At 45.7% G+C, this 20,754-nt stretch overlaps 1 protein-coding gene across 1 annotated transcript in view; it reads right to left on the reverse strand.

The window, feature by feature from the left end:
* The window catches only part of GRIN2A (glutamate ionotropic receptor NMDA type subunit 2A), a 140,137-nt gene that overhangs the window by 56,501 nt on the left and 62,882 nt on the right, over window positions 1-20,754 (reverse strand). The window lies entirely within an intron of this gene.

Raw genomic sequence — 20,754 nt, forward strand, 5'->3', positions numbered from 1 at the left:
TTAGGATTTTACTTCTGCAAGTTAAAGAATGGCTCTGTATTTTACTCTCCCATGTCAATTGTTCTATAGGTTTTATTGTGAGGTCTGTTGGCTGGATCAATAAACTGATTGATTGACTATTCGTGACGGAATGTATCTGCTGTCTCCACTCGAAAGCATTGCATTTGTGGCAGGATAAAAACGTCTGGCTGCAGTGCTTGGTCTGTGATCAATATTTCATCACTTATGTGTGCATAAGCCCAAAGCCATGGGCATCAAAGGCATGGGGTGGGGGAGAAGGGCATTGAACCTCTGCAAGACTTTACACCATGGGTCTCAAACCTCTTTCAGCCTGAGGGCCAAATTCAATTTCAGATAAGCTCTTGGATGCCTGGTTCCAGTAGTGGGCAGGACCAAACCAAAAACAGTGGGACCAAACTACTCCAAACACCAGAAACACCAGCATTTCTTGCATAAAGTTCCTACTGCTAGCAAATAAACCTTAGAAGAGGCGTTCAGACCTTTTAGATGGCAGGTTCTGCGCAAATGCTGGGCATTTGCAAATGCAAGCATCAGCGGTTGTGGGAAAGGGGATAAGCAATGATGAAGGGCACATAACTATCTGGGGAACCTTAAAGGGTCCTATTTGCAGCCCAGTTGGGGCAGATTTGTCCCAACTCCCCTGCTTTACGCATTCATCGTCAGAAAAAGTAATGCATTTACTCCATTCAAGCCTGATATTGTTTCTGCTCTGCAAACGTTAGCAGCGGGAAAGGAAACCCAACGTTTGTTGAAGAAGCAGAACGATTAGAAATAGCCGCAGTGTGAAGATGCTCAAGTCTTTTGAGACTCTGTACCCACAACATGAGAAGCAGAAGCAGAAGGGGACAGTGGCTGCCACTGGAGGAGAAGGATCACCTTCCACTCGCCGGACAAGCTCAGCTTGTCCTGATCTCATTTGTTTATACAGTAGGCATGTCTACACCAGCCATTTATCCCGGGATCATCCCTGTGCATCCAAATGACACACAGGGGATCTCGGGAGCAGGCAGGGACAATCCCTCCATTTTCCTGGGATAATCCTTAGGTGTAGAAAGGGCCAGGAAAGCTGCAGTATCACAGCGAGTGGCGAGAACCTGATTGTGTGGGCAAGAAGGCGCATGCCAGTCAAGGAGGGAGATTCGGTGCAAAGCGGTGGCAGATATTCACAGGGAAGGGAGATGTAATTACCAGTGATGCTATTGAGCAAAGAAATCTGTGTTTCACATATCTCATCTTCCTGTAAACCTTACAACCCTGTAAGATAGGTCAGTATTAGTAATCCCATATTGCAGATAGTGGACACTGAGGTCTTAGCTAGACCTAAGGTTTATCCCAGGATCGTCCCAGGGTCATCCCTGCTTACTCCTGGGATATCCTGTGTGTTATTTACATAGAATCATAGAATCATAGAATAGCAGAGTTGAAAGGGGCCTACAAGGCCATTGAGTCCAACACCCTGATCAATGCAGGAATCCACCCTAAAGCATCCCTGACAGATGGTTGTCCAGCTGCCTCTTGAAGGCCTCTAGTGTGGGAGAGCCCACCACCTCCCTAGGTAACTGATTCCAATGTTGTACTGCTCTAACAGTCAGGAAGTTTTTCCTGATGTCCAGCCGGAATCTGGCTTCCTTTAACTTGAGCCCATTATTCCGTGTCCTGCACTCTGGGAGGATCAAGAAGAGATCCTGGCCCTCCTTTGTGTGACAACCTTTCAAGTATTTGAAGAGTGCTATCATGTATCCCCTCAATCTTCTCTTCTCCAAGCTAAACCTGCCCTGTTCTTTCAGTCTCTCTTCATAGGGCTTTGTTTCCAGACCCCTGATCATCCTGGTTGCCCTCCTCTGAACACACTCCAGCTTGTCTGCGTCCTTCTTGAATTGTGGAGCCCAGAACTGGACGCAATACTCTAGATGAGGCCTAACCAGGGCTGAATAGAGAGGAACCAGTACCTCACGCAATTTGGAAGCTATACTTCTATTAATGCAGCCCAAAATAGCATTTGCCTTTCTTGCAGCCCTATCGCACTGTTGGCTCATATTCAGCTTGTGATCTACAACAATTCCAAGATCCTTCTCGTTTGTAGTATTGCTGAGCCAAGTATCCCCCATCTTGTAACTGTGCCTTTGGTTTCTTGAACAGGGATGACCCCGGGACGATCCCAGGATAAACCTTAGGTCTAACTAAGGCCTGAGTTTGAAAGAGGATAACTTGCCACACAGAGACACATGCATGCCAGTCATGTGCTGGAGGGATATACATAATTATCATGTTGTGTAAACCCGGCCAGCGTGGCTTGTTGTCATGGCCACCCAGAAAACGTGGGCTACATTAGTTATTCTTAGGGCCTGTTCAGACAACACGCTAAGCCATGGTTAGGTTGCTAACCCTTTTGCAATAAATGGTTAGTGAGTGTGGTTATATTGTGGTTATGCAGCCACCATGGTTCGGAATAGTTTGCATGATGCACCAAGTCATGGTTCACATGACACACTAAGCCATAGTGTTTAGCTCAAAGTGCCATTAAGGTGTTTTGGATCATTTGGTTAGCCCTTTTCTGTACCTTTCCTTCTTCTGTGAAACACTAACTTCAGATGCAGCAACTTCCTCTTGGAAGTGGAAGCACTGCTCACTCTCACTTTCTCTCTCTTTCTATCTCTTGCACACACACCCTCCATACAAGTTCATTTTATGTGCTCTCTGGACATGGACTTGTCTGTATTCTATCCACCATGAAATGAGTCCTGCATCATTTATCGGACACAAGGTGCCTATTGAATCTTCAAAACAATTAACTTTCCTGGAACAAAACTACCTCTGTTCAGTTCTGAGTGCTCACTCCCAAATTGAAATTTGCATAAGAGAGGGATGAGAGCTGCAGTTACATCATGTACAATTGTGCTTTAGGGTTCACTGTGGATCCTTATTCTATGGCTTCTGTGTGATTGTGTCTAATAGCGAAGAAGACTTGGGAGATTTGAAATGTTTTGAGAAAATCTCTGGCATTGGCTTAAAGTGGCTAATGTTGTTATCAAGAGGGAACAGGTGGGCATCTTTTCTTCCTGGTACTCACAGAACCATTATTACATTATTTTATTAGTTTCTGTACAAAAGCATGTCTCTTGGTACACAAAAATGATACAAACATAAAGGCTCTCAAAGCTTCTTGGAGTTGTTCTGGGAGCTCCAAGCAGGCTCTGGAGGAGAAAGTTGCTTCACATGTTCAAAGCCACCTCTGGGGGAAACAGCTCTCTGGAAGACTAAATGGCCATTTTCCTCCTGTAAGTATTATAATCCTAGCACTCTAGGTGTAGCACGATAGCGGCACCTAGTGACACAATACCAGCATTGCAAAGTACAGAAGACCAACCAAATGGGAGAAAAGAACGTAAGAAGAACCATGCTGGATGAGAGCATCTGGTCCAGCGCTCTGTTCCCACAGTGGCCAATTAACTGTCAACCAGAGACCCACAAGTAGGACATGAGTGCATCAGCACCCTCAAACCCATGTTCCCCGTCAACTCGTGTATACAGGCTTACTGCCTCTGATATTGAAGGTAGCACTTAGCCATTGGGATTATTAGCCATGGATAGCCTTCTCCTCCAGGAATTTATCCAACCTCTTAAAGCCATCCAAATTGGTGGCCATCACATCTTGTGGTAGTGAATTCACTATTCACTGTGTGAAGAAGTACTTCAGACAGGAGAAGGGCCGTGTAGACCATAAGAAAATTTCCAAAATCCACGTAACATGGATTTTGGAAATATCCACAATGCTGCAGTTATAGAGTGCCTCTCCAGCCCTCTTGCATTTGCAGTTCTCCCTCAAGCCCGGCAATGAAATCATTCTGGCTTTAGCATGTGAAGTTCATGAAACAAGACATCTCACTGGAACATAATGTAAGAGCAGCTCACCCAAAAATAAATTAGCTTTTCCCTCGTTGAGCAGGTGTGCATTAGCTTTAATTGGTGTGCACCTTCAAGGGTTTCAGCTCTGAAAATGTTCTGATTGTTCAGAGGACAGAAACTGCAAAATTCCAAATTTCATGCTCAGCAATAAAGTAGAAGACAAAATATTTGTCTGTGCATCCCACTAAATACCAGAGGGGCAACCATCTTGGCATGGTATAACGAAAGCAAAAGGAATTTTCGGGGATTTTAAAGAGTAATAGATTTATTGTGACAGAGAATCCAAATCAGATATGCATACACAGAGGGTACCGGGGTGTGGGGGGGGTGGAATGGTAAATAAATAATAGGTCCCCAAAGCCATGAAACAGAAGATGTAAAGTCTGTGATATTCCCATGAAAAGCTGGTAAACTCTGGCCTTAGCTAGACCTAAGGTTTATCCCGGGATCGTCCCGGGGTCGTCCCTGCCTGCTCCTGGGATATCCTGTGTGTCATTTACATGAACAGGGATGACCCCGGGATGATCCCGTGATAAACCTTAGGTCTAGCCAAGGCCTCTGTGACAACCACAGCAATTAGCAATAAGGTTATCTTCTTTGCTTCACTTTGCTGACCGCCCCAGTCACCCATGAAGCTGGCCAGTCACCATCACTCAAGTTAAACTACTTCACGGGGTGTTCCGCATCCCAAAGAAGGGAAAGGTTGGTGGGTATGTAAACTGACCAGTTAACATCTATTGTGGTAGAGAGAACCTTTGTCTCTGTTGAGTCCTAAACAGATAGGATCAAACTTGCTAATAAATTCTATTCTGGCAATGTCTTGCTGTTGTCTCGGTCAGAAATTAGTTTGTTGGAGAATAAAAGTGTACAGTTAAGAGGGCTGGTGCAAAGGGGATTTGGTCCCTTGAGAGTGTCATTTGCATTAGGCCCAGTGTTGAGATACACAGAAGATGTTCATCATATTTGGCCAAGAACCAAAGCAAATAGATAAGGATGTTCATCCCACTCATTTGAGGCATGGGCTGGAATTTCAGCTGCCAAATCTGTAACGAAGCCCCTTACCCATGCGCAGGAAAAGCAGCACTTCCTGGAATTCCTTCTTATAAGTAGTTCGTGGCCCTCCTGTACTGCTCTGTATAGCAGCCTCCACTATTCTGCTGTGCTTCAGAGTAGTTTGACCCTATGAAAAGGAGGACCGGGCTCCTATATCTTTAACAGTTGCATAGAAATGGGAATTTCAGCAGGTGTCATTTGTATATATGGAGAATCTGGTGAAATTCCCTCTTCATCACAACAGTGAAAGCTGCAGGAGCTATACTAGAGTGGCTAGATACTAAAGAGGGCAGGGCACCTGCAGCTTTAACTGTGGTGATGAAGAGGAAATTTCCCCAGGTTCTTTATATATACAAATGACACCTTCTGAAATTTCCTTTTCAATACAACTGTTAAAGATACAGGAGCCCTGTCCTCCTTTTCATAGGGTCACCCTACTTCAGAGCATACTATGAAACAGTGGCGATGTGAAGAATCAGATGAGTTTGGAATTCTGGCCCGCTTGCATTGACTGCCTATATGTTTCTGAGCCCAATTCAAGGTGCTGGTTTTAACCTATAAAGCCCTACACAGCTTGGGACCACAATACCTGTTGTAAACCGCCCAGAGAGCTTCGGCTGGGGGCGGTATATAAATGTAATAAAATAAATAAATAAATAAATAAATACCTGATGGAACGCCTCTCCTGACATGAACCTACCCATACACTGCACTCAACATCTAAGGTCCTCCTCTGAGTGCCTACTCCAAGGGAAGCTTGGAGGATGGCAACCAGGGAGAGGGCCTTTTCAGTGGTGGCCCCCAATCATGGAATGATCTCCCCGATGAGGCTCGCCTGGCTCCAACATTGTTATCTTTTCGGCGCCAGGTCAAGACTTTTCTCTTTTCCCAGGCAATTAACAGCGTTTAATGACTCTAGGTTGGTTGGTTTTTTTAACAGACCCCAGAACTGTTGTTTTTGAATGGATTCCGTTGTTTTTATACTGTTTATGTTTTTGATGATTTTAAATTTTGTATACTTTTTAATATTCACTGCTTTAAAATTTTGTAAACCGCCCAGAAAGCTTCGGCTATGGGGCGGTATATAAATGTAATAAATCAAATCAATCATGACTCATGGATTCTGAAACAGGCTGGCATTTCCCAAATCACACACATTCCACAAACTTGTGAACCATTTGGGGATATATATTTTTCTTTATTTGTTTGTTTTACTTTCTGGAGGCTTAAACAAATTTAGTCATAGAAAAATATGTAAAATAATAATAAAAATATGAAAAAATTGGTCAAAAATGAGCATTTCCCCCATACTGTAAAGCATAAAATAATACACACATTTGGGGGGGGGGATTTAGGCATTTGGAGGGAGGCACATTTTTCGCAAGTGTGAATTTGTGCAAATGCAAATTTGTGTAAATTTGGGAAATGGGGGGGAAAGATTCGTGGGATGACCCTAGATCCTAGTATTATGAGAGGTGGAGAAAATTGGCTCCCTGTCCAACTACTCGTTGCTATAACAAAAGTGTGGGGTGCCAGGGGAGGGGGGGTGGATAAACAATGGGGGACCCCAGAGTCCAGAGTGCAGCATCTTCACTTCTTGCAACACCAATATTCAGCTGCTACAGCAAACATCGCAGGCTGAAGTCTGGGCCTCGAATGTGCCCGCAAGGGTACAGGACCAGACTGCCTGTGCATTCTGTCAGCTGACCCCAAAGGGGCCAATCCCTGCACACCAGGCCATATAAAACCCTCCACTCAGGTTTGCTGTTCCGTCGCAAAACCTCATCTGTGGTGTGAAGACACAGCCTAAGTGGCTGTTCTTGGGTTCTTTACTTGCGGCTTTTTAACTTGGCTTGATTTTGAGTATGCATCCACCGCTGTCCCTTGACCCATGCTGAGGCCTGGGCAGATGGATCATGACCTTTAATATGTCCCTTTTCTATTATTATTCCCCATGATAGTAGCCCACCAGAACCAAACCACTTCTAATGCCTTTAACTCGCAGCCTGGCTGGTTCAAATTTGCTCCGATTAGCCTCCACCAATTAATCAAGTAGAGCTGATTAATCTATTGATTAAAGCTTGCAGCACTAGTGATAATAGGAAGAAAAATTGTGGCTGTTGCAGGGAGGCAAATCTTAACTCATGAAGGGCTGGAAGGCCGCGAACATTCGATATTCTTTCTCTTGATATAACTTGACCCCTTTATGTAAGATATGTAAGCTTCTTTTGCCCAACAAGCCATTTCCTGGGTGGCCCAGATAACTGCCATTTTTTAATAATATATATCACAGTTGTCAACTCGGAACTGCTGACGGTTCCAACTTTCCAACCTTACTGTGAAATTTATGTGTTTATCAGAATTCTGCACAACTGGAAGATGGCATGTAATTTCCTTTGACTGTGTGTAATGGAGGCAGATGGCACTGCGCCTTGAATTCCCTTCGGAAATATCTTTTTATTATTATTTCCCTGCCTTCTGCATAGTTTCCCCCCAAACAACCAATGGGCTTGTCTCCTTTTTTTAAAGCTAGTCAGACTAATTATAGAGAGCAAATTAAACAAACCAGGGAGAGGCTGGAGAGTTAGGACTTTTCCCAAAAGTTTTCTTCCTCTCTGTCACCTCAGGCTAGTTCTTTGGTTTCTTAAAAGCCTTGAAACCTCTGGGCTCAACAATAGGGTGACCCTATGAAAAGGAGGACCGGGCTCCTTTATCTTTAACAGTTGCATAGAAAAGGGAATTTCAGCTGGTGTCATTTGTATACATGGAGAACTTGGTGAAATTCCCTCTTCATCACAACAGTTAAAGCTGCAGGAGCTATACTAGAGTGACCAGATTTATTTATTTATTTATTACATTTTTATTCCGCCCAATAGCCGAAGCTCTCTGGGCAGTTCACAATTTAAAAGAGGGCAGGGCCCCTGCAGCTTTCACTGTTGTGATGAAGAGGGAATTTCACCAGGTTCTCCATATATACAAACAACACCTGCTGAAATTCCCTTTTCAATACAACTGTTAAAGATACAGGAGCCCGGTCCTCCTTTTCATAGGGTCACCCTACTCAATAAGCCTGGGAGATGCCCTCCTCTACCCATCATTGCAGTCTCTAAGAGGGTCTTCTTTAGCTGACCGTATCTCAACCAAGTTAGGACTGCAAAGCTGGACACAGAAGTGGACAACCAGTGGCCCTTGAGATGTTTGACTACCACTTCTATCACCCCTGTCCACTGTCCATGCTGACTGGGGATGATGGGGTTGGAAACCTACAGCAACTCCAGAGCCACAGGCCATGGCTAGACCAGGCCTCTATCCCAGGAATGTCCTGGGATCATCCCTGTGCATCCAAATGACACACAGTGGATCCCAGGAGCAGGCAGGGATGACTCCTCCATTTGCCTGGGATAATCCTTAGGTCTAGCTAAGGCCACGGGCTCTTCATGCCTAGCATACCCAGGCAAGATCTCAGAGGTATATTGATCCCAATACTGCCCAGTGCAGTGGTAGAGAATTCAGCTCATGGAAGGTATCAGTTGGATCTGTGGAGGAACCTTCCCCAGCCCAGCCCCCTCCCCTGATTGACTGGGGAATGCTGGAAATTGTCTGGCTGGGGAATCTTGGGAGGTGTAGGCCTTTTTTTCTAGCTTTGGGTTGCTGGGATTTGTTGGGCGTTTTTCCCAAACATACATAGGATTGTACTCTTAGATATTAATTAATACAAGTTGGAGCTGCAGCAAAATGTTGCAGTCTGAAGTGCTCCTGTTCTAGTCAACTAGGGTGACCCTATGAAAAGGAGGACAGGGCTCCTGTATCTTTAACAGTTGTATTGAAAAGGGAATTTCAGCGGGTGTCACTTGTATATATGGGGAGCCTGGTGAAATTTCCTCTTCCTCACAACAGTTAAAGCTGCAGGTGCCCTGCCCTCTTTTAAAATGGTCACTCTAGTATAGCTCCTGCAGCTTTAACTGTTGTGATGAAGAGGGAATTCCACCAGGTTCTTCACATATACAAATGACACCTGCTAAAATTCCTTTTTCTATGCAACTGTTAAAGATACAGGAGCCCAGTCCTCCTTTTCATAGGGTCACCCTAAGTCAGCCAGCCATGTCATCCTCCACATCATTCCCTTCTATTTTCCTTCCTACACCAATTTTCTATTAGACCATTTATGGCTGCAGTTTTGTGCAAATGGTGCTTTTTATGGCTGCGATTTTGCACAAATCAGGATTTCTATCAATAACTATACCTGTGATTTTGCACAAAGTAGCAGCTTTTTATGAAAAAGTGGGAAACTGTGCGCTCTTGCTGGGGGCCTGCAGACTGCCTGGGGTCTCATCCCCCGTGCCCTCCAGGGCTGGGCAAGTGGTGGGAGCCCCATGAGTGATGGGCGAACAAGGCGCGGGGGAGTTCACCCATTCCTAACGGATACTCGAAATGTTCAGCCCTCATGGGGACATTCAAGGGGTTTCTCTTCCCACTTCAGATTTCTTTTTCCTAATGGGTTTGCTTTGTACTTCTGCACAAGTCCCCCAAGCCTACTGATATCGCCGTCTTGCACACCGATGGTGCCGTTTTGGTGGTTTAAGCGTTGGCCCTCACATTCTGGACATCTGAAATAGAGTGAAGCATGCCTCAAAATGTGTGCTCGGAATATTAGCCACTGGGTGTAATTGCCAAACAGGAAAAGGCCTTTCTTGAATGGTATCTGAAACCGGCTTTCAGCAATATTTCTCATTCATGGGGATTTGACGCAAAGCAAAGACGCCGTTAGCCAAGGCCATTTCGGTGCCTGTGCCTTTTGTGCTGATGATTAAGTAGGCTGCTCCTCACTCCCACTAAATAGGAAAACAGTTATGCAACTTGGGCGGTAATTACTCACTAAAATATTGAAATAGCAGAGACTGCTCTCTTCTCTCTCTCTCTCTCTCTCTCTCTCTCTCTCTCTCTCTCGCAAGCCTGCTTTTTCCAAATTAAGCTGATGAAACTGTGAATTAATAAAGGGATGGTAAGCTTCATTTTTTTAAAAAAAGAAATATTAAAGACACTTCACACTAAAAAAAATATGATTTTTTGCAGATTTCCCTGAGGTGCACACGATGCCATGCTTTGTATCCCCGGTAACCTCTTGACAAGATTGGAGTTTGGAAGCATTTCTCTTACTAAGCTGAGCTTGGTTTTATCTTGACGTGTGTGACACCACCAGGCAGAATCCAAATGTGAGCTGGTTGCTGTTACAGGGACCAGTTGTAAAACGGGATTTAGATCCAGCTCCTTAACAGCTGTGTAGGTGTCAGGATTACTCCAAGAGACGGAATCAGACTAGATTTCCCTTTCAGAAGAACGTATCTACACCCCCTGAATGGACCAGGATTAGGATGGGAGGTGTCGATTTTTCTATCCCACTTGCAGTTAGGAAAAGGGGGCATTTCAATCATTTTCAGGAGTGGAAGGGTGAAATTGTGCAAAACGTTTGGAGGACAGCAAGTGGCACACATTTATTAGCCTTTCATTTAATGTAGCACTTGGTCGTGCTACATGGCTGGTTTTGCTGCGCAAGTAATGCATTTCCTCTCTCTTTCACAATTCATAAGATCCTGAAGGTAATCTACCACCATCACGATTAGTAGTCATTAGTAGCCTGATCCTCCATGGATGTATCTCCTTATTTTTAATAAGGAGTGTTTTCCCTCAAAACTATGAATTTAAATCCATATTTTCTCTCAAAAGGCACGTTTAAATCCACATGTTGATGCAAGAAGGGCATCTCTACATTCAGGAGAGCACAAAACATGTTGGATAGCTCCGTCTTGAGTGGGGAGGCTCAGGAATTTGTGAAGGCCAAATTCCTCAAGCATCCTCCCTCATTCAGTCTTCACCTCGTGCCATAATGCCTTGATGCAAGTGTCAAGTGGACCTCTCTGAGGAAGGAATTCCATAGATGGGAAGGAATTCCACAGAGGTAGTGTGGTACACAAATCATGATTTACAATATTTGTATACCACACCACATCCATGATGGAGTCAATTCCAACCAATCAGGCTACAGGTTCCCTTAGCCAATCACAGTAGAAGAACATCTACTGACTCAACATGGCCCCATCGTAATTCAAATTGATGCAAAATGGACAGCAGAAGCCCATTCAAAGGGTTGCTTGGCCTTCCCTAAGAACGATTCCAGCAACACTCACGATGAGCAAAGAGATGAGAGAGGAAATATGTCTGTCTTCAGCAATTCCACCAACTGAGCAGTTGGCATAATTTGAAAGCACAGTGATTCAGAGGGCAAATCTATGCAGCTCGCTCATCACCAACTACAGTATTCCAATTCAATCCTGTTTACATACAATGAGCTGGTGTGTGTTTTTAATTATGATCTTCACATCTTCCTAATAAAGCAGTCAATCCCACTGCCAAAAAGGCAAGACAAAAACTGAACAACTCGAACCATGTCTTTAATTAGAAATAGAACCAGATAATGTTCGTGCATTCAAATCTGCACAGGGCAATTGTTTGAGGTGAGAAACTCCATTTTAGCTGTATCAGAAACCAGCATGGAATGTCTCACTGCGCACTGTAATATAACACACCCACCTTCCCTGACATGGCATCCTGCAGTTGTGTGGGACTACAACTCCCATTGACCATATTGGTGGGGGATGGGGAGGTTGTAGTCCAACACATGGTGCCACCTTGGGGAAGGCTGACACACACACACACACACACACACACACACACACCATCTATTCTGGGTTGCAGGTGCAGATCCAGAAGAAGCAACAAAGGCAACCACTTCTGATCTCGAAAGAAAATCATGGTTGCTGTCTAAACCCAGTGGCATTAAAGGATTCATTCTGCACGAGTAACTCTTTTTCATGGTAAGCCAGGGCAGCCGATAGCTGAGGGATGGAGCTGAGGTGGCCTAGGGCAAAGCCAAGGGAGACTGATTACCTCTTTAAGTCATTTAGAAAGAGCCTAGATGTCAGACTCAATTGGCAAAACAGAAATCCCCATTATTAATTCTCCCCCCTAACTTGCATCCAGACCCTCTTTCAATTAACCATCAGATTTAAGAGAAAGTCTTTCTTTCTAGGTCACATGGCAAATTAAATCCCCCTGGCTCTGCATCACCGAAAGGTTACCGTTAAAACCCAATTAAAAGCACTGGAGTTAGAAGATGGAGGTAGGCTGAAGTTCGAAGAGTTTTAATGAAGTTAACAATTAATGGGGAAAGATTTTGGACTTTCTGCGCCCCCTGCTTCGTTGCCCAATTGGCAGAAGAGGTTCTGCATTTTTCATAGAAAGCCTCTAATCCTCTCCTTCCACTCCTCTGTAATTTGTTGTCCATGGTGCAACATGTTATATAAGTTGCCTGTCAGTCCTTGGGGCTTTTCAGCGCAACTCAGAGAAAGGTGGAAGACACGAGAGAGAGAGAGAGAGAGAGAGAGAGAGAGAGAGAGAGAGAGAGAGAGAGAATGAGAATTCTGGGAACATTTGGACATTTGAGTGTGTGTGTCATGGGCACTCTTGCAAAATGGTTTCTTGGGAGGGGGTTGCCCACTGATAAAATGACTGCCATGGGGTCCACGGCTGATCACAAAATGCCCATTTCCCAGAAGTCTAACTGCTGAGAGGAAAAGAAAAGAAACTTGCCCAAAAACCTCAGTACAAGGCAGAGATGGAGTCTGGGGTCCAAAACACCCAGCCAATGTTTTGAAACCAAGTAAAGATGGCGCTGAAGGTCAGCACTTTGCTTTATATCCCCCACCCTGTTAAAAATAATATTTAAAAAAAAAAATCTTAGAAATGAAACAAATACGAGGAGAGACAGGGAGCCTGGCAGATGCCAAAAGAGTTGCCCACGAGCAACAAGTTGGAGATCCCAGCATTAACTTAAGTACATAAGAACATAAAAAGAGCCCTGATGGATCAGACCGAGGGTCCATCTAGACCAAAACTCTGTTCACACAGTGGCCGGCCAGCTGTCGACCAGAGACACACAAGCAGAGCATGAATGCAACAGAACTCACCTGCCCATGTTCCCCAGCAAGTACAACCCACAGTTTCTTGAAGAACATTACCCAGCTTGTTCATGCAGCTGTAGCGTTCCTCATCACAATGGGAGAGAGGAGGCCAATGTGAACCGCCCAGAGAGCTCCGGCTATTGGGCAGTATAGAAATGTCATTAATAAAATAAATAAATGTCCATATTGATCATCCAGGAAGTGATCATGCACCAGAACATGGCTACCCTTGCTGTTACGCAATATTCTTCTTATTATTATTATTTATTTATTTATATAGCACCATCAATGTACATGGTGCTGTACAGAGTAAAACAGTAAATAGCAAGACCCTGCCGCATAGGCTTACATTCTAATAAAGTCATAGTAAAGCAATAAGGAGGTGGAGAGAATGCAAACAGGCACTGGGTAGGGTAAACAGGCACAGGGTAGGGAAAAACTAACAGTATAACTAACAGTCTAAAGTCCGAGTAACATCAAGTTTTAAAAGCTTTAGGGAAAAGAAAAGTTTTTAGCTGAGCTTTAAAAGCTGAGATTGAACTTGTAGATGGGTGCTTACATGCCACAGAGCCTTCTCTACAGTGGCACCAAAAAATGGTGGCATGTCTTCCCCATGGAGGTCTCCTTCACTCCATCCCTCCTAACTTTTAGGCACAAGTGTTTTGGGTTGCCCTGGCTGTTTTGAATGTGGAACGAAAGCCACTGTTTAATTTTATTTATGCTATGAGGCTGCACTTCAGAGGATATTGGCCTTCCTGACTGCCAGTTCATCTCTGTTCTCTGCTGCCATGATTACACAACTGGACTTTCCCAAGAAAGTCCAGTTTCTTGGGAACCGCCCAGAGAGCTTCGGCTATTGGGCGGTATAAAAATCTAATAAATAAATAAATAAATAAATAAAGAGAAACAAGAATAAATTCCAGGTTCCAATTCCACTCTCTTTCCCTCCAGTTTGGGTTAGTTTAAACCAAACCTGTTGCTTGATGCCCTAGAAAAAGACGGTGCTTAATTAAAACTATGGGGGGAAGGAGGGAGGAAAAGAGCATCCATTTTTTGTTATAAAGATCAATCACAAGCCTGGAATTGCCAAATCGAATCAAATTGCTTAGCAGACAAGAGCCCTACAGCACCCCATTCCTCACAACTAAGGAGAAAACGACACTGATTAGATGATATTGATCAGGGAAACGGCCCATTCCCAAGATGTATTATTTGTTGCTATTACACGGAAGAGACTGTCACTCGAATGGTCCCATTTGACAGGACCGTCTAGACTACAAGCCGGCACAAGCTCTAACTCTTCCCAGGAGGCACCATTCACCACGGGGGCAGGGAGACACCTCTTGCCAGACAAAGGCAAGCCTACATTTGCTCAGTGCTGTGCCCAAAAAAATCCCCCCATATTTTTTTTAACCATTCTCATTCAATTCGATAGGAAAGAAATGGCTTCCGAAAAGAAAATTCCATGCCGAAGAAAATTCTCATGGATTGGCTTGGGTTTTCTTGTGCTCACTTTACAGAGGAGGCAGCCAAGGAGTGTGCAAGGATCTTGATTTTCATTGTCCAGCAGCCTGCTGCTCACACACCTCAATGAGAGCCCATGCCTGAGGGGAGGAGTCTCCGTTTTCCAAATACTTCGGAGCGTTTTAGATCCTTGCACTGCCCTCTCTCATCTCACACTATTCCCCCGCTCGTGCTCTTCACTCCTCTGATGCCATGTTTCTCACCTGCCCAAGGGTCTCTACTTCCCTTGCTCGGCTTCGTCCATTTTCTTCCGCTGCCCCTTACGCCTGAAACGCTCTTCCAGAACATTTGAGAACTACAAGTTCAATCACAGCTTTTAAAGCTCAGCTAAAAACCTTTCTTTTTCCTAAAGCTTTTAAAACTTGATTTTGTTCTGACTTTATACTGTTAGTTTTATACTGTTAGTTTTACCCTACCCAGTCCCTGTTTACCCTACCCTGTGCCTGTTTGCTTTCTCTTCCCCTCCTTATTGTTTTATTATGATTTTATTAGAATGTAAGCCTATGCGGCAGGGTCTTGCTATTTACTGTTTTACTCTGTACAGCACCATGTACATTGATGGTGCTATATAAATTATTATTATTAATCATCATCATCATCATCATCATCATCTCTGGCACCTGGCTTGAAATAAGACAATGTTGTGCAATGATTGGCTTTCATTGGACCCCTCGAGAGTTGTCACTTTTCAGAAAACTCTAGTTATCATAGCTGTAGACAGAATTTACTTTGAGGGGATCTACACTGCGTACTGAAGGCGCTTGCGTGCGCCTCCAGTGTGCCCCGAAAACGATTGTGTAGATCCCGTTTGGAAGAGGCAGAGGAAGAGGCGAAGGAGGAGGAGGCTGGGGAAACCGGCCGTGTCCTTGCCGCCGCCCACCTCCCCGCCGGCCTCCTGCTGCCGGCGAAAGAGCCACCCGGGTCGGAGAGCTCAGCGGAAGAAGGCAGGGCTCTCCGACCCGGGTGGCTCTTTCACCAGCAGCAGGAGGCCGGCGAGGAGGTGGGCAGCGGCGGCGGCAAGGACGCGGCCGGATTCCCCAGCCGCCTCCTCCTCCGCCTCTTCCTCCACCTCTTCCAAACAGGATCTACACAATCGTTTTCGGGGCGCACTGGAGGCGCACGCAAGCGCCTTCAGTACGCAGTGTAGATCCCCTCCATCTCCATTCATTTGTCAAATCTTTTTTTTTCCCTAAGCCTGCTAAGCTACAATGTAAATCACCACAATTAACTCCTATTTGAGAAGATGGTTTATAGTAAACAGACCGGGGGCACGGCGGGGTGAGAGGAGGAATCTTGGCAGCTTTCGAACTCATGTTGTAAAAATGTTTGTAGTACAAAACTTACAAGCTGCAATTCCCCATTACAGAGCGCCTACGCCCAGCCACCACCATCAAAGCTGCCAACTCAATTTTGTCACGTCTCGCAACGGAGTCTGTCTTAAAGGCCAGAACCATGAAATTGACGGTAATTCATTCAAAATTAATATCACTAGATATTATTTTTGCAAGAGTAGCATTGGGAATACGCCACCGCCCCCAACTCCCCAAAGGAGAAGTGATAAGGAAGAATCGTTCTCTTTTTAAAAAACATAGTTTAATCACAGCCACGGGGGTGTAGACAGATCGTTATTTTTGAACAACTGAGGGTGCAGAACCGGAGGACACATTCCACCTATATCTCCATGGGGGGTACATCCTATTCCACCATCTACCCAGGTGTGCCATGTAAATTCTATACACTCAGTTCGCAAACTATCTTGTCGATATTTCCCTATTCCTGCCAGTGCTCGACATAAACATGTAAAATTGCCTTCTACCATATCTGTCAGGCTTGAGTGCAGGACCCCTGCGGTTTCTGATGATCCTGATTCAAAATGTGACCAAGGTGGGCTGGAGGTGGCCTGAGGTTCCACGTCTCTGCTATAGTGTGACTGAGAAATGGTTGGCCCGTGGAAATAAATGACAGGGGTGCTATGCATACAGCAGCAGGCGATGTTCCCAGTTTTGGGGGTCTCCAGGGGCCAAAAAAATGGTTGAACTTCTACTCCATTGATGTCTCCCGGTGCGCCCCTTGAGTTTTTCCCACCTCAGTTCATTCAGCACACAGTTTGGAGCCACTGGGTCGATAAAGGAACAGGAAATAATATAGCACAAACTAACTGTTTACCTGTTTATTGTTTCCTAATCAATTTAAGATCCCCTCCTCCTGTCCTTCCTCCTCCTCTTCCATCAAACTTTCTCCACATTCCAGCTATGAACACGGGGCAACTCTACCGAGACAGCTTTTACAGGGAGGGACATGCATGAGGTTTCCGATACAGATTTGATGCTCAGTAAATGTCGTATTCTTACGACATTTTTTAATGCTGATGTTTTTCCCCAATTTTGGCAGCTCGGAAAATGCTTGTCTTCTGCCCCGTTTCTCCCAAGCCCCCGTCCCTGCACCCAACATCTGCAGCCCATAAAAGAGCTTTGGGCGCAGCACGATTCCTCCGAGACCGACGCATGACGGGAGGCGGCGGTGCTGTGTACATTCATTATCTCAATAGCCCTAACCGGAATTATGCTAAATGAACGGTTAATACGCATTCCGTGGAGTCTCCCCATGGCACTGGGGGAATGGAGAATGCAAATGCAGAGGATGGAGACGGCTTCCCACAGCCCCCCACCCAACCCCGATGCCTGCGTTTTGTTTAAAAGTTGGTCTAACGCTCGCAAAAGCAGCCAGATGGCAGCCCTGAAGATTCGCTCATAAATACAGCACAGCAGAGGCAACAACAAAAAAGAAAAAGCAAGACTCTGGTTGCTGCCTCTCAAAGGAGTGATGGGATGGCGGTAGGCAAGGAAGGTGATGAGCTGCCATCAACGTGAAGAGCTCCGGGAGGAGGGGAGGGGTTGGGCCAGGTTAGACCCTGCTCCGCATCCCATGTCATGCCTCCAACGAGGCTGATAAAATCGGGCTTGCTGTGGGGTGAAGAAAGTCTCTCTCTCTAGAGCAGCCTTCCTCAACCTGGGGCGCTCCAGATGTGTTGGACTGCAACTCCCAAAATGCAATCCAACACATCTGGAGCGCCCCAGGTTGAGGAAGGCTGCTCTAGAGGCAGGATCTACACTACAGCTTTAAAACAGTTTATAACTGCAGTAACAACTGTTGGGGCCTAGGACACATGCCATAAACCGTTTTTGAAGTGTTATATCCTGCTTGGTGTAGATCTGACACACACACCCTCTCTCGCTCGCTCGCTCTCATATGTACTGGCGGGGAAAAAGGGGAGTTACAGTGTGGAATGGCTGGGGATTATGGGAGTTGCAGTTAAACACATCTGGAAGGCTGGATTACACAAATCAATGGAGGATTGTAGAAGGAGGGATAGCTCTGTCAATGTTTACTAGGTATGATGACTAAATGAAACCTTCATCTGCCCACAAGCACCTTTTTGGTGGCCACCAGGCTCCATTTCTTAAGGGTTGGTTGTATTTTTAATGGGGTGGGGGGCTGGCATGCTCCAAAGTGAAGGGGACCCCTCCAGCACCATCTTTGTTTGGGTTCACAAGCGTGAATTTAGGTTTTGGAGCTCAGATCCCCACCTCTGCTTTAAGGTTCCCGGGAAATTAACTTTTTCTTTCACCCTCGGAAGTTTAACTTCTAGGAAATGAGTGTCTTGAAACCAGCCACAGCTTCCATCGCAGCCATTTTATGAATGGGCAACCCCACACCCACAGCTTCCCTTTTTTGAGAGCGCCCACAACGGTCTCTCAAAATTCAGTCAAACCGAAAAGGTTGGAGTCTTCTGCAGTCTGGCTTCTTCCACTCATACGATTTCAAAAAAAGGCATCCCTGAAAAGCAGCCATTGCGACAGAACTGGAATGGTGATTTGCCAGATACAGAGACCAGAGAGCAGGGCCTTCGTGTCCCTGATCGTAGGGATGGTTTAAGCCAGGCTCCCAACGGTGGCCCCACCCACTCCCGAAACGACGCAGTGGTCGCAGCACTGCAAAAGAGCGCTACACCTTGAGACTGCAAAGCATTGGCGGCTGCAGCCGCTTTGACGCTGCAGCGGAAAACAGCAGAGAAGAGAATTTGCCCACTCAGCATTCCAGGGGAAAGCTCTCAGCAATTGATGCTTTGGGGCCGCATCCCGTTCCTTTATTGCTGTCAGGAAATAAGCAGTCGAGGCTTACGGCATCCAGCTCCCCACATCCAAGAGAGTGCTTGCTGCCAAAATCTTCTGACCCGTTTCTTTATCAGCCAGCAGCGAGGAGGAGCTGCTACATTATGACTAAGAGAATCCCAGCATTTTGCTGGCTATGCAGGTTATAATTTCCCCCTCTCTGCTGCTCCTCCTCCTTCTCCCATTCCAGGCTGTTAACTTGCATTAACCTCAGTGTGATATATTGAACGCAAATATTAAATGCTGGTGTCTCTTGGGAGGATCTATTTAGAAGTGGCCCTCTTGCGACGCAGCGCATTTGACTGAAAGGCAATTAACAGGGACACGGAGGATCACAGTCCGCTCGCCAGATCTGACCATTTAGTGCAGGGTTCGGGAACCGTTTTCTGCCTGGGGGATGGGGGGGTCCAATTCCAGTTTGCAAAGGGGGGGGCTGCATTGCAGCAGTGAGTGGAGATGTAAGGAGGACCGAGAATGCAAAGTGGGCACGGCCAGATGCAACCCTTACCAATTTGGACATTTTCCTATCAAGCATTCAAAACACAGCTTAATTCTAGGCATGTCTGCTCAGGAGTTCACCTCACTACACCAGCTTTCTTGCTTGTAAAGCTCAGCACAATTCTCTGCAGGGTATTGAAAAGCAGGACATGCAAAGTTTAAATGCCTTGAAATGAGGAGAAGTTTGCAGGCTGGAAGAGGAAGCCGCAGGTTCCGCCTTTGGCCTGTGGCTCAGAGATTCCCCATCTTTGTTCTAGTCCAGGGGTCCCCAACCCACTGCCCCATGGGCGCCATGGTACCTGTGGCAGCCTCCAACAATGCCCTAGACGCTTTCCATTCCCCACCCCCATAAGACAAAACCTACAATACAATTGCAGCTACAGCCCAGGACGGTCCCATAAAACATCATCAAGGCAAGGCCAGAATAAACCAGAACGTCTTCAAGGCCTTCCTAAAAGCCTGCAACGATGGGACCTGATGGACCCCTGATGCCAGGCCATTCCAGAGGTGTGGGGCTGCTGCACAAAAGGCCCTGTCTTGTGTCCTTGTCCACCTAACTGCCCTCAAAAGTTGTCAAGTGAGAAGTGCAGGCTGATATGGAGGAAGGTGGTCCTTCAGGTAAGATTTAAAGGTCAAGAGCAGCACTTCAAATTGGGCTTGGAAACACACCGGTGAGCCAATGCACCTGGCCCAGTACAGCTGTTGTATGATGTGATCACCACCAACTCCTCATGTAAATGACACACAGGGGATCCCGAGAGTAGGCAGGGATGATCCCGGGACAATCCCGGGATAAACCTTAGGTCTAGCTAAGGCCTGGGTCTCTTTCTCACTCCTTCTGACATCTGGCAAAGTGACTGCCTGAAGAAGCAGGCTCAGGAGAGAAGATGCAGTAACGGCACTGTTTCAGCACCACTTCAGAGAGCCAGGATATGATCCCGACTCCCTATCCAGCCAATGCTGAGCTGGTGCTGAGAAACGGGGGCCCTGTGTAATTATCATATGCAGCCCAAGGCAGCATCAGATATGACATAAGCCCCCCGCTGATCCAATACAGCCACTTTTAGAGGCTCAAAGTAAGCAAATGACCTTTCACCAGATTATATTGATGGCTTATTTCAACCTCTTCCAAAGCAACAAATCCAGGGTTGGCTGTGTGTTTTTCCAAACCATCCCTAAAATGACATCCTACTTAAGATCATCTGAATGTTAAAACCAAAGAATTGGTTTTTCTGATTTTATCAACAGAAATCAGGTGGAACAGTATTATTCAGCTTAGGGAAGGGGGGAAACTGTGCAGAAAATGGGTAAGAAAAAAGGAGAAGGGCGAAAGAGTCAAAATTTAAGCCTCTGCAAAATCATAATGATGCGGATAAGAAAACAGGTGGAACTTTCAGTATACTCAGAGTACCTGATCCTGCTATTAATAGAATGGGCTGCATTAATGGAAGTATAGCTTGCAAATCGCGTGAGGCACTGGTTCCTCTCTATTCGGCCCTGGTTAGGCCTCATCTAGAGTATTGTGCCTAGTTCTGGGCTCCACAATTCAAGAAGGACGCAGA

The sequence above is a fragment of the Elgaria multicarinata genome, chromosome 17 (assembly GCF_023053635.1).
Source record: "Elgaria multicarinata webbii isolate HBS135686 ecotype San Diego chromosome 17, rElgMul1.1.pri, whole genome shotgun sequence".
Classification (NCBI taxonomy): Eukaryota; Metazoa; Chordata; class Lepidosauria; order Squamata; family Anguidae; genus Elgaria; species Elgaria multicarinata.